This window comes from Dermochelys coriacea, chromosome 12, assembly GCF_009764565.3.
Source record: "Dermochelys coriacea isolate rDerCor1 chromosome 12, rDerCor1.pri.v4, whole genome shotgun sequence".
Taxonomy (NCBI): Eukaryota; Metazoa; Chordata; order Testudines; family Dermochelyidae; genus Dermochelys; species Dermochelys coriacea.
In genome coordinates this window covers 41,128,272-41,141,514 of record NC_050079.1, presented here as the reverse complement: position 1 = coordinate 41,141,514, position 13,243 = coordinate 41,128,272, and positions in this window count along the sequence as shown.

Below are 13,243 nucleotides of genomic sequence, written 5' to 3'. Positions count from 1 at the left end.
CAAGGGAGCCGGCTAAGGCAGAACTGTTCCAGCCCCAGCCCAGCCCAGCCCCTGAAAGTTGTCACTGCGTTTTGTTCTCACCCTTCTAGCCTCCCTAACTTTGGCACAGGTCAGAGGAGCGAATGTAAAGGCAGTCCTGCAAGAAGTGGCATTTCCATTTGGGATTTTCGGGAGAGGCAGATTTCCCAAACCAAGCCACTGTGCACTGCTCAGAAACAACTCACTGGCCCTTGAACTGCAAGGCCTCTGGGGCGAGGACTGGCTCCTGCTACTTGTCTGTGCAGCACCTGGCACAATGGGGGGCCCAGATCAGCTGATGCTTCTGGGTGCTACCCAAAAATACAAATTATCATTACCAGTGAGATGCCTGCTCTCACCCGTCAATCACTTCACAACCTGCCCCTCATCCTTTGTCTGTTGGGATTCTGGTGGGGAATCTAGAACCAAACTGATCAGGCTGTTTAAGTACATGTTTGCAGATTTAGGTTCTCAGACTGTAAAGTTTTCAGGAGAGGAAATTTCTGTCCTGTAATAAGAGTGTCCTGACCTCTCTGGGTTCCGCTGACATTGGAAAGCTTGATCCTGGCTCTTAGGGTGCATGATGGTTGGGATCTAGGGTTAAATATCTTCACCTGGTGTAAACTGGCAACACTCCACGAATGTCACTTCCAGGTTCCACCAGGTGAGGAGCTGGTCTCTGAACTTTCAGTCTTTATTGCAGGCTCAATGGCCACCTGATGGCAGAAACAGGTGGCTGAACTGCCCTTTCTGTGCAAACACAGAGCAAATGCTTTCCCGGAAACAGCTGTTGTTTGTGAATTTGCCCGATCCTGTCCGGCTGTCAGCAAACAGAAGAAAAGCCCAGCAAGGTTCTTCAGCCCGACTCCAGCCTGGACCTGGGAATTGAATGGACCAAGGAAGACAGAACCAGCTGCTTGGTGTGAATTTAGGCCCAGGTCCTCAGAGGTATTTAGGTTCCCACATTCCCTTCAAATCAGTGGAAGTTAGGAGCTGAACTACCTTTGAGGATCTGGCCATAGGGCTTCCCCCAGCTTCTCTGGTACCTATGTGCCCCAGCCCAGCCGAGAGAGGGCGAGGGCCAGCCCTCAGCCTTGTGCAAGTGGTGGGTTAGTAAGTGGGAAGGGCAGGGTAGAGCCACATGGCTTGTCACAAATGTCTGTAAATCTGCCTGTCAAAGGTAGCATCAAACCTTTCCTGGACCTGGGAACACATCCCCAGCCTGGAAGGCAGGGCCAGACTGTAGGACTGCCCGGGCTAGGGGAGCCTTCTCTCCCTGTCATTCTAGCTTGTTCAGAAGGACACATTAGCATCCATCTCTTTCTGAGAAGGAGGGAGGGAGCAGCTGGGATCCTGGCCCCCAGGGCCTGAGTAACTCTCTTCTCCTGGCTGGCTGGAATTCATCCCTGTGGTGGTGCAGGGACCCAGGAGAGGTGGACTGAATTGCACCTCTTAAGATGATGGGTTGGTTAGCAGCAGGGAAGAGTTGGGTGTGGCTCAGGAGCCATTGTCCTGGCTCTTTACCACCCAGGGATCCCTCTACACTCGTGATGAACCCCCTGGGACTGCCTTAGGGTGGCTTGAGAGCAACCTCAGCACCGTGGAAGGCAGAGCACAGCACACCAGCGTTCTCGGAGAGGTCTCTCAGGCCATATCTACACTATAGATCTGGTCTGACACGAGTTATGTGGCATAGAGCTGCCGCGGTTAGTATGTCACATGTTGGTAGATCACATTGGGTCCTGGCGTCGGTGTTGCATGTACTCATCAGGCATGTGTGTGTGGATGCAAAGCACAGCGCCCCAGGGGAGGTTTCCCAATGTGCCACTCACCATGGTCCAGCACATTGTCTTCTGGGAAATCTTGGCAATACATGGCAGGGCAGCATTGAGTCACGCAGGGGTGCCTGGGAGCAAGGGGGTCAAGTTCCCAGCATGCAACTTCATCCCATAGTGGTGCCATCCGTATCCCATCATATGCACACCTTTTAAAAATATCTCACACACCTGCATGGCCCTTTTTGCGGTCCATCATCTCTGACAGAAACATGGAGCCGGTGACCCTGCACAGCTGTGCACTGTTGGCATGAGTGTTACAAACCCAGGCTGAACGATACTCCAGTATTTGCAGAGCTGCACGAAGAACCACAGCACTGGGGAATGTGATGATTTCGTGAAGGACAGATTGCATGGGACACAGCGGAAACCAGTTCAAGATTGTTGGCGGCTTTCAAGGAGTAGCTGCTGAGGGTGGAGCATGCTTCTCACCCCAAGAAATGAGCACTGACTGATGGATGGTGTCATAGTGCAGGCCCCATTCCTAGCTCTGTGTTCTGAGCTCAGTCCAGCCCTCCAGTGCAGGGATACCAGAAGGAGAAATGTATTCCCAGCTGAGAAGAGAACGGTGATTGAACTGTGAAAGCTTGCAACGCCAGCTTGCTGCCGGTCAGTGGGCAATCACTTGGGAGCTGGAAGATCCACAGTGGGGGCCATTGGCAGGCAAGTATGAAGGCCGCTGCTCATCTCCTGGGCAGGTCTGTGATTCTCTGTAACATGCAGGGCATAGTGAATGAATTTGCTGCAATGGTGCTCCCAAACTGCCGTGGGGTGATAGATGGCACGTATATACCTATTTTGGCACCAGCTCACCTTGCAACACTGTACGTCAACAGCAAGGGCTATGTTTCTGTGGTTACCCACACATTGGTGGCTCATTGGGGATGCATCACCGACATCAGTGTGGGCTGGTCAGGGAAGGTGCATGACACACGCATCTGTACGCACACAGGATTGTTCAGAAAGTTACAAGCAGGGGCAGTCTGACAACCAGAGGGTTAACACTGGTGATGTTGAAATGCCAGTTGTGATCCTCGGAGACCCGGTCTACCCCGGCACATGAAGCTGTACACCAGCCCCCTCGACGACACCAAGGGAAGCATCAGCCTCTGGCTCAGCAGGTGCAGAATGAGAGTGGAATGTGCGTTTGGTAGGTTGAAGGGAGGGACGCTGGCTTTGTTCACTCACACGATTGGATCTAAATGAGAAAAATATCCCAATGGTTCTAGTTGCCTGCTGCGTCCTGCACGATGTCTGTGAAGCAAAGTGGGGAAGTTGCTGCTGGAGTGGGGGTGGAGCGGCTCTCTGCTGAATTTGAACAGCTCGACACAAGAACTGTTAGAAGAGCTCAGTACAGAGCTCTACAGCTCTGGGAGGCCTTGAAAGAACCCTTTGACAGTCAGCCCCAGTGATGTGCGGGGTGGGCTGGATGCTCTTTGGCCCTGCAGTTTTGGGGCCTGTTAGGAATCATGTACATCTATGACTGTAATCCTGTCTGCTAATGCACCCATTAACTTTTCAGTGCTTGTTGTACATTTCTAATTACTCTGTGTGTCACTGACCCCATGAGTTCTGCTGCCCAGCACAAGCCCACGTCATAAATATAAAGGGAAGGGTAAACACTTTTAAAGTTCCTCCTGGCCAGAGGCAAAACTCTTTCACCTGTAAAGGGTTAAGAAGCTAGGATAACCTCGCTGGCACCTGACCACAATGACCAATGAGGAGGCAAGATACTTTCAGAGCTGGAGGGGGGAGAAACAAACGTTCTCTCTGTCTGTGTGTTGTTTTTGCCAGGAACAGAAAAGGAATGGAGTCTTAGAACTTAGTAAGTAATCTAATTAGATACGCGTTAGATTCTGTTTTGTTTAAATGGTTGATAAAATAAGTTGTGCTGAATGGAATGTATATTCCTGTTTTTGTGTCTTTTTGTAACTTAAGGTTTTGTCTAGAGGGATTCTCTATGTTTTGAATCTGATTACCCTGTAAGGTATTTACCATCCGGATTTTACAGAGGTGATTCTTTTACTTTTTCTTCAATTAAAATTCTTCTCTTAAGAACCTGATTGCTTTTTCATTGTTCTTAAGATCCAAGGGTTTGGGTCTGTGTTCACCTATGCAAATTGGTGAGGATTTTTATCAAGCCTTCCTCAGGAAAGGGAGTGTAGGGTTTGGGGAGGATTTTGGGGGGGAAAGACATTTCCAAGCGGGCTCTTTCCCTGTTATATATTTGTTAGATGCTTGGTGGTGGCAGCAATAAGGTCCAGGGACAAAAGGTAAAATAGTTTGTACCTTGGGGAAGTTTTAACCTAAGCTGGTAAAAATAAGCTTAGGAGGTTTTCATGCAGGTCCCCACATCTGTACCCTAGAGTTCAGAGTGGGGAAGGAACCTTGACAGCCCAGCAGTGGGGTCTTTCACTAGCGCGCCACATTCTGCAGCACATGTTGTCAAGTAATAAAGATGAATTCATTTCCAAAACCAGGCTTTTATTGCGAACCAAAACCAGTGCAAAAACCCCACGTGCAACAGAAAAATAAATACAAAAAAAAACTTCAGAAAGCAATTAACAGATAGAACTTAACAAGGAAAAGAACATTCCGGGCCGTCTCAGCCCATTTTGGCTGCACAGACAGCAGCATACAGCAGGTCAGTGCAGGTGGAGCTGTGGTTGTCCTTACGGTCCGCCAGTGTGGTGTGATCAGGAAAGGGATGTAGCCCCTGATGCCATGTGGAACAGTGGTGGGTATAGGGAGTTCTCCATGCACTGCAAAGGGAGGTGAGCCCAGGTCCACCAGAGCCTGCAGCAGCTGCATTTGCTGTCAGAGAAGCCCCATTACATCCTGGGGCATCTCCCTCTCCTTTTCCTGGTGGGATTCCCGGGGCCTTCTCCTCTCTGCTCTTCCTTCTCCAGGCTGCCTGCAGCATTAACCCTCCTGGCCCTGTGCTCACCGGCTGATGCCGCACTGGTCTGCATTATCTCCGAGAACATGTCCTCTCAAGTGCTCTTCTGGCTCTCCTTGATCAGGGACAGGCATTCCACAGGTATGGAGGGAGACCCTCAGCCGGCCATGGCAGGTATCAATTGTATTTAGAGTAACAGCAGAAAGGAAAGGTTCAGAACTCCCTGCCCTCACTCCCCCCATGTTTTAAACAAGCCATGCTTATTGACATCCTCTGCCTCGCACTGCTCTGCAGTCCAAGGCCTGGTGAGCATGGCCCAGCCTGTAAGGGGGGGCAGGGGAAGAGGGGAAATCAGAAGGGAATTGTTTGGCTGCATCGAACAATAACATTTTGGCCCCTATTGACATGGATATGAGTACAGGACACTGGCACTATTGCCACAAGCGGTGGTGATTGTAGCTGATCTCTCTCTCGCTTACGGGTACCTCGCTCAGAGAGCACAGCTGCTGCTGGTGTCCTATAGCTGCCCGGGCCCATATGCCCATAGCCATATACTGCAATGGTGCGCGCCAAACAGCGTGGACTGGCATGGGGAAGTGTCCTACCATGGAGGAAGAAATAAGGCTGCCAGCCCTAGATCCTTGTGGGGGAAGGTTACCGATTACTGCCACAGAAGTTTCATGATCTCTCAGGAGGACTCAGGGGCCATCCCTGGGTGCAAAAACTAACTGCTCCGCATGCCCTGCCCCCAGCATTCCAGGGGAATGAAAAGCAGCTCACAATGCTCCCTCTGTTTGTCGATACCTGTGTCCTGCGACACTGGGGTCAGGCACCATCTGCACGTTTAAACATGGTCCTGGAAAATGCATTCACACACTTAGCCGAGGTTCCTTTCCCTGCAGCAGGCTTGCTCAGACTTGTCTGCGGTGGAGTCTCAAACAGGTCCTGACTCGTGGCATAGCTGGACCCCCTGTTGCATGTTGCATGTCCTCCATCCAGTTCCTGGCAGTGGCCTGTCTCAGGCGCTTCCGAGGTAGCCCAGCACTCTGGGGGTCCCTGCATGCAGCTCGTTATAAAAGGTCTGCAAGTGGGCACCAGCAGGTGGGCACCCTGGCCTGGCATGCCTGCTGCAGTTCCATCGCTTTCACACTGCACTGCTGCTGGCCGCTGTCACACCTCTTCTCCTGCCCCCCGTGCGATCCTTTCGCAGCTGGCCATGGCTTTACGCCTGCTCCATAGCTGTGACAGCACGGCTGCTTCTACCCACGGGCCCAGAAGACCCAGAACCTCTTATGTGCTCCAGGCAGGAGCGTGGCCTTGGGCAGTGGCACATGAGGGAGAGCTGCTAGGTGGGGAGTCGTGCAAAGGCAGTTCAGAAATACATGGGGTTCCCATCCATTCTCCGTGACCCCTGGGCAGTGGAGTTCACAATGGTCAGGCTTGGACGTTAGGGGACAGCTGCTGGAGGGCTGTTTGGGTCAACAGAGGTAACCCAGTATCTGCACTGGCCCCGTGCCAGGCGGTGGTGTTACTGCAGTGGGAGATGGGCACAGCTAGGCCAGGGCAAGGCCTCACTCTGTAGCCTCACGCTAACCCAGCGGCTGGATGTGCGCCTGCTGCCCCGGGGACACAAATCACCCCAGGAAAGGGGCGGGGAAGAGCCCTGCCTACTGCCTGTGAAAGGGAAGCCTCAGAAAATACCCAGGAGCCTGCCTTGCCCTCTGAGCAGCTGGGGAAGGCAAATATTTGCGCAGTGCAATGAGGCAGCATGCTGGGGGCTGCCCCGAGAGTCCAGCGTCCAAGGTGCTTCCTGCCCCCGGACATTCTCGTAGCCTTGTCTCCATTACCCCTCCTCGCCTCCCAGCTAGTGAATCCGCTCCAATGTGAATCCACATGTACTAGCACTCTTGCACGCACACGCTGTTTGCTGGCATCACACGAGTCACTTGGCTTTTGTGTCCCACCCCGGGGTTACCTTGACTCTTTAGCCCTTGGGGTAGGGAGCAGCTACTCTGTATTTGTGTAGCACTGAGCACGGTGCGACCTGCTGTGAGAACCAGGATTCATTAAAAAACACCCAACTCGAGCCAAGCCTCCCATGCACTGGGTTTGTAGGTAACACACTTGCTCGGACAATGGAATGGTTGTGGTGCCAAAAGGTGCGAGCACCCATGGAAAGGCTGGCACAGCTGAGAACCTAGGAATTGCCATAGTGGGTCAGAACAGGGGTCCATCCCCTCCCCTCCCCCTGCCAATAGCCAGTGCCAGCTGCACGGGAGGGAGGGCGGGGAGGTGCAGGAAGGCTGATGATGGACCATGCTGAACCTGACTCATGCTCTTCACACTCCTATTTTCCACATTCTCCTCCCATCTTCAGTGTCAGAGACACTGAATGAGCCTGGGAGCTGCACTGCTGCTGAGCCCACTCACTGCCTAGCTCTCATTGCACTAGTGCAGCCACCATGTTTGAGAACTCTGGCCCTGGCTGAACCCTGACTGGCGGGATGAGCCCTGCATGGCAGACACGAGCCCCGAGCCAGACCTACAACCTGGCCAGGCTGGGCATAAGCGGGGTTGGTGTATTTCACTCATCAGCTGCATTTAAATCCCTGCTACTGACTCCCTGAGGGAGGAACCGCAGAACCCCTGACCCTGGTTCATTGCCCCAGGGACATTCCCTGGGGGGCTAAGCTCATGGCACAAAGGCGGCCCAGCACATCAGCCAGTCCCCCTCACTGACTCACAGCAGCCCCAGAGCGCTCATCTCCACAGGCCCTAGGTGCTGCGTGAAGGCACCTGTCAGGGACCAGACCTCTGCTTCTCGCCTATAGACCAGAGCAGCCTGGCTGGAGCTGGGTCTCCAAGTCACTCTCCCTAAACAGCTGCTTGCTGCACGTGTGCTGGGCGGTCGCACGCTGAGTGGTGGCCCCTGTCAGCAAGTGTGGGTGTTCAAACCCTGCAGGAATGTGCTCCCAGGGGAACGTTTGCCAAGTGCCCAATAAGGAGGTCACGTGGCTCCTGCCAGCTGATCTGTATTCCTCAGAGAAGCCCACTCAGGCATCTGAGCAGCACGGAGTCCCTCGTCACTTGCAGGCTGGCCCACCTCAGTCCCTGGGGTTCTGCTCAGCCCACACGTGCAGCCACAGCAAGTCCGAAGGGCTTCAGCTTGAGGTGTCCCCTCCCTGCCCCCCAAGCTGACTTGGGGATTTGTAACAGGTACAGAAGGCACACTGGGTGATGTTCCTTCCTTTGGCCCAGCCGGGGTCTGTGTTGACTGTTTAGCCCACCTGGGACTGCCTCTCACCTGTGCAGTGCTGGGCATGGTGGAGCACTGGTCTCCGGTAGGACCTCTAGGTACTCCCCTCCTAGCGAATACTAATGAACACTGGGCCCAGACACTGGAGCTCAGGCCTGGGTGACTGCAAGGCCTTTCTGGTCACTGTGGATAGCAGGTCATATCCCTGGCACTACTGGGTCATGCGGACGCTCTCCTCTGAGCACTGCCCCCTTCCCCAGGGTGGCCGTGGCACTGCCCAAAGGCCAAGGCCAAGGCCTGAGCGGCGTTCCCCACCCGTGCTGCCTCCCTGCCATAAGGAGCGTGATGGTGCTCACGTCCCAGGGGGCCTGCAGCTGTTGGCAGGCTTGGAGGGGGGAGATGCCAGGGGCAGCACTGAGCAGAGATGGGCAGGATGCCAAGCTGGGAGCCGGGTGAAGCCAGGCCATAGAGCGGGGGCAGGAAGGAAGAGGGGCGATCATCCAGGGGTCTGGCTGGGGCGGGTGGGCTACAGTGCAAGGTGGTGGCTGAGGGGCGGCACGGCCAGGATTGGGGCAGGGGCAGAGCGGAACAGCGGGCGGGCCAGCCCTCCAGGGAGTGCGCGGCTAGCTGCAGGGAGACGGTGCAGCTCGGGGAGAGCTGCTGAGCGAGAAACCGGCTGTCAGGGGCTCCCCGGTCAGACAGCGCCCGGCCCCCTCTCCCATCCAGCTTCGCTCCTCAGCTGCCTGTACGACCCGCCTGTGTGGCCTGAGGCCTCAGCTACTGCCGCACAGGGTGCTTTCCCCTCCTCAGCGCTGGCCCCGTAGACCCTCCCGCAGTCCCAGGCAGGAGCCCAGCACTCTGGTTCCAGCTGCTCCTGTACTGGTGCCCGGCTGCGCCAGCCAGGCCGTCGCCCATCCTTCGTGCCGATGGCGGGAGCCAGAGCCCTGAGGAAACAACGGCCGTCAACGGGGCCTAGTCTGCAGGCCCAGCTTTCTGAACTCTCTGCTGTTGGGGCAGGGCCCTTGGAAGCTGAGTGCGCCGGGGGCAGCTGCAGGTGAGCGGGCCAGGGCTGATGCGCTCCAGAGGGGTTTCCATCCCAGCCCCCGGTGGGATGCTGAAGGGGCTGCTGCGGTGAAGTTCTCGTTACAAAGAGGCTTTGCAAACCTGCAGAGCACAGAAGCTTGAGGGAAATAGATTCATAGATACTAAGGTCAGAAGGGACCATTCTGATCATCTAGTCCAACCTCCTGCACAGCGCAGGCCACAGAATCTCACCCACCCACTCCTACGAAAAACCTCACCCATGTCTGAGCTATTGAGGTCCTTAAATCATGGTTTAAAGACTTCAAGGAGCAGAGAAGCCTCCGTCAAGTCAACCATGCCCCATGCTACAGAGGGGGGCAAAAAACCTCCAGGGCCTCTCCAATCTGCCCTGGAGGAAAATTCCTTCCCGACCCCAAATATGGCTATCAGCTAAACCCTGAGCATATGGGCAAGATTCACCAGCCAGATACTACAGAAAATTCTTTCCTGGGAACTCAGATCCCATCCATCTAATATCCCATCTCAGGGGATTAGTCCTATTTACCCTGAATATTTAAAGATCAATTACTTACCAAAATCCCATTATCCCATCATACCATCTCCTCCGTAAACTTATCAAGTAGAATCTTAAAACCAGATAGATCTTTTGCCCCCACTGCTTCCCTTGGAAGGCTATTCCAAAACTTCACTCCTCTGATGGTTAGAAACCTTCGTCTAATTTCAATTCTAAACTTCCTGGTGGCCAGTTTATACCCATTTGTTCTTGTGTCCACATTGGTGCTGAGCTGAAATAATTCCTCTCCCTCTCCTGTATTTATCCCTCTGATATATTTATAGAGAGCAATCATATCTCCCCTCAACCTTCTTTTAGTTAGGCTAAACAAGCCAAGCTCCTTAAGTCTCTTTTCATAAGACAAAGTTTTCCATTCCTCGGATCATCAAACGCAAATGCAAACCCAAGGAAGAGTTTGGAATTGACTCTCCCTGCCTGTTAGCAACCCAGGGGCCCCCGCACACCACAGCTCGAGCCGGCCCAGCACACTGCTCCCTGGTGCTATCCAGGACCTCTAGGAGGTTACTATGTTTGTAGTGCAAAGTACCTAGTGGCCCCCACACACCAGGGCCTCACTGCACTAAGTGCAGTGCACACTGCTAATGAGACGATCCCTGCCCCAAGCCATCAGTCTGGGTCCAGGCACACAGAGTGCCGCCCGCCGGCTCTGCACAGCCGAACAAGCAGCAGTCACAGCCCATCAGCCGCCCGGCCCTGGTGCCGTGGGGAGGAACGACGGGGGCATGGAGCCGAATCTCAGCCTCAAGCTGTGTCTACGCCAGCCCAGTGGTTGCAGCCTTGGTGTAGCTGTGCTTGGTCAGGACAGAGACACAAGCTGGGTGAAGCCTATACACTGGTCTCTCTCAGCAAGAGAAGAAGAGCTATTTCCTCACCCACCTGGTCCATCACCATCTCCCCTTTCAGCTGTTCCAGGGGACAGCCCGCGAGGGGAGGAGACACCAGCGGCTGCTGTGCCCAGGGTACCCTCCAGGCCTACTTGGAGCAGGGCAAGCTGACTCATTGCAGGGCCCGCTGTGTGCTAGCACCCCCTCGTGACCACAGCGGTGGAGCTGAGCATGTGCCCGCAGGGGGGACGCCAGGCTGGGAAGCTCCTGTTTGGTTCTCAAAAAGTTAACTTGTCCCCACCTTGTTCTGGGGAGAATGGGGACCCTGCCCAGAGGCCCCAGTAGCCACTGGCCCTGTCCTGCTACAGGCCCCCTGAGCTAGTGCTGGAGGTGGGTTCATGCCGCTGCCCATCCTGGCAGCTGGCAGGGTTGTGCTTTCCAGCTGATGCCTGGGTGAGGTGCCCCCGGTTGCTGGCTAGCCCCTGGGGAGCTTGCTCCTGCTCAGTGAGAGCCAAGAGTCACTGGTGGGCACTCAGCATCAGTGAGGCCCTTCTTCCTAGGGCCACCTCCACTGTTGGGTGCCTGCCCATGAGAGCAACCAAGGTGCCTCTTGGCCAGTATGGGCTGGGTTGGCAAGCTGGGTGAGAAGCCAATGCCTGCTGCTTTCTGCTGGGAGGGGGAGGATGCGAAGGCCCCATCCTGTGCCTTGGGCTTGTTGGTGGGCACAGAGTGGAGCCCTGCGGTGGGGAGACCTCCCTCTGCAAAACGCAGGGAAAGGGAACATCTGATGGTGCTGGGATGTGCTGAGCACAGTGGGGGTGCCCAGGGTTCCCACAAGCAATGGGGTGTTTGTCTTATTGTCCTGGGAGAATTCAGCACAGATCAGGGGGGACCCTGAGAGGAGCAGGAGAGCCAGGAAAGGTTAATTTTCCACTGCAGGCCAGCAGCTGTTCTCAGAGACGGACAGCAAAGGCTGCCTTGGGAACCAGCCCCAAGCTTACGCTTTGGTGCAGGGGGAGGCTGCACTCACATCTGTGGGGTCACAAGCTCAGGCACTGCTGGGAACTTCTTGCACCATCAGCAGCCGCGGGCAGGGCTAGACGGCCCCAGCCAAGCAAGCGGGGGCTGGAGCGAGCAGGTGGGGTTAAGTGGAGTGGTCCGGATCTTGCTGCAGCCCCCCATGTTAGCCACATGGGGGGCAGGCAGAGACCTGACTGTGTGTGACCAACCTTTGTCAGGCATCCAGGTTTCAGCTGGAACATGTGGTTGAAAAGGGATCCTGGCAGCTCCAGTCAGTACTGCCACTAAAAGTCTGGTTGGCCACAGTGGCTAGCATCTCCCTCCGGCTCCTAGGTGCAAGAGCGGCCAGGGGGGGCTCTGCACAGTGCCCCTGCCCTGAGGGCCAGCTCTGCAGCTCCCATTGGCTGGGAAGCATTGCCAATGAGAGCTGCAAGGGGGGTATCAGCGGGGGGGGGGGGGCAGCATGCAGAGACCCCTAGCCACCCCATGTCTAGAAACTGACAGCCACTTATGAGAGCTGCCTGAACTCGCACCCCCTCCCACACTCCAAATCCCCATCCACACCCCAGAGCCCTCACCCTAAACCCCTGCCCCAGTCCTGAACCCCTTGGCTCCATCCCCCCAGCCTGGAACCCCCTCCTGCACCTCAAACCCATAATCTTTGACCCCCCCAGAGCCTGCACCCCCACCCCAATCTCCTGCCCCAGCCTGGTGAAAATGAGCGAGTAAAGGGGGGGGGGAAGAAAAGAGGGAGCGAGCAGGGCAGGGCTTTGGAGAGGGGTGGGACAGGGGTGTTCAGTTTTCTGCAATCAGATAACTGGCAACCCTCATATGGCCTGGCAGGAGGAGCCACTCGGGTTGTTTGTCAACACTGCAATTAAAACCCCAGAGCAGGCCCATGCCTGCTGAGTTGGACTCATGGGGCTTGGGCTAAGGGGCTGTTTAACTGTGGTGTGACCTTTGGGCTTGGGCTGGAGCTCAGGCTCTGGGATCCTCCCCCTTCCCAGGGCACATGTCAAGCCCAAATGGTGTTTAAAGCAGCGTAGACAGCCCCCAGGTGAGCATCAGGCCAGGGGCAGTTGGAGCAGCTCCCACAGTGATGGCTGCAGGTACAGTCTGCATCCAGCCTCCCCCCACGGAAGGGCACTGTGGGGAGAAGGCAGTCTGTGGCCCCCGCCACTCAGCAAAGCAAGGAGCCAGGGCCTGGCCTCAGGCAGCTCTCTGGGTTTAGGAGTGGCCCCCTCCCCCAGCCTGGGATTTGTCTGGAGCAGGCAGATTATCCCTGGGCAGAAGGAAGGGGCCAGGCCGGAGCAGGGGTTTCTGCTTCCCGGCAGGGACCTGTTAAAGTAAAAGGTGCCCGTGGAGGCTCCTGGGAGCAGCAGGCCCAGACCTGTTCAGTGTTCAGCCTGGTGGAGGGTAAAAGTGAGGGCACATGCTGTGGAAGGGGGCTCAGGGCCCAGATACCTCCCCGCCCTCTGACTGGTTGGGTAGCAGGGTTTGAAACTCAGCTGCTTAAGTGACTTCCTGGCATTCATCTCTGCAGCACTAAAGGTCCTTGAGCCTGCTACCAAGCAGGGCCTGGACCTACCCCTGCTCACGAGCATAGAGCATGCAAGTTTAATCCCCCCAGAACTCAGGGCACTGACCCCCCCCTGTAAGAACAGTCACTGGACTCACCCCAGAACAGCTGCTGCCTTGCAGCTAGAACAGGGCAGCTTTTTCGCAGCCCACAGCAACAGTTGCCATCAGTGAAGCAAGAGCCAAGCATGCACC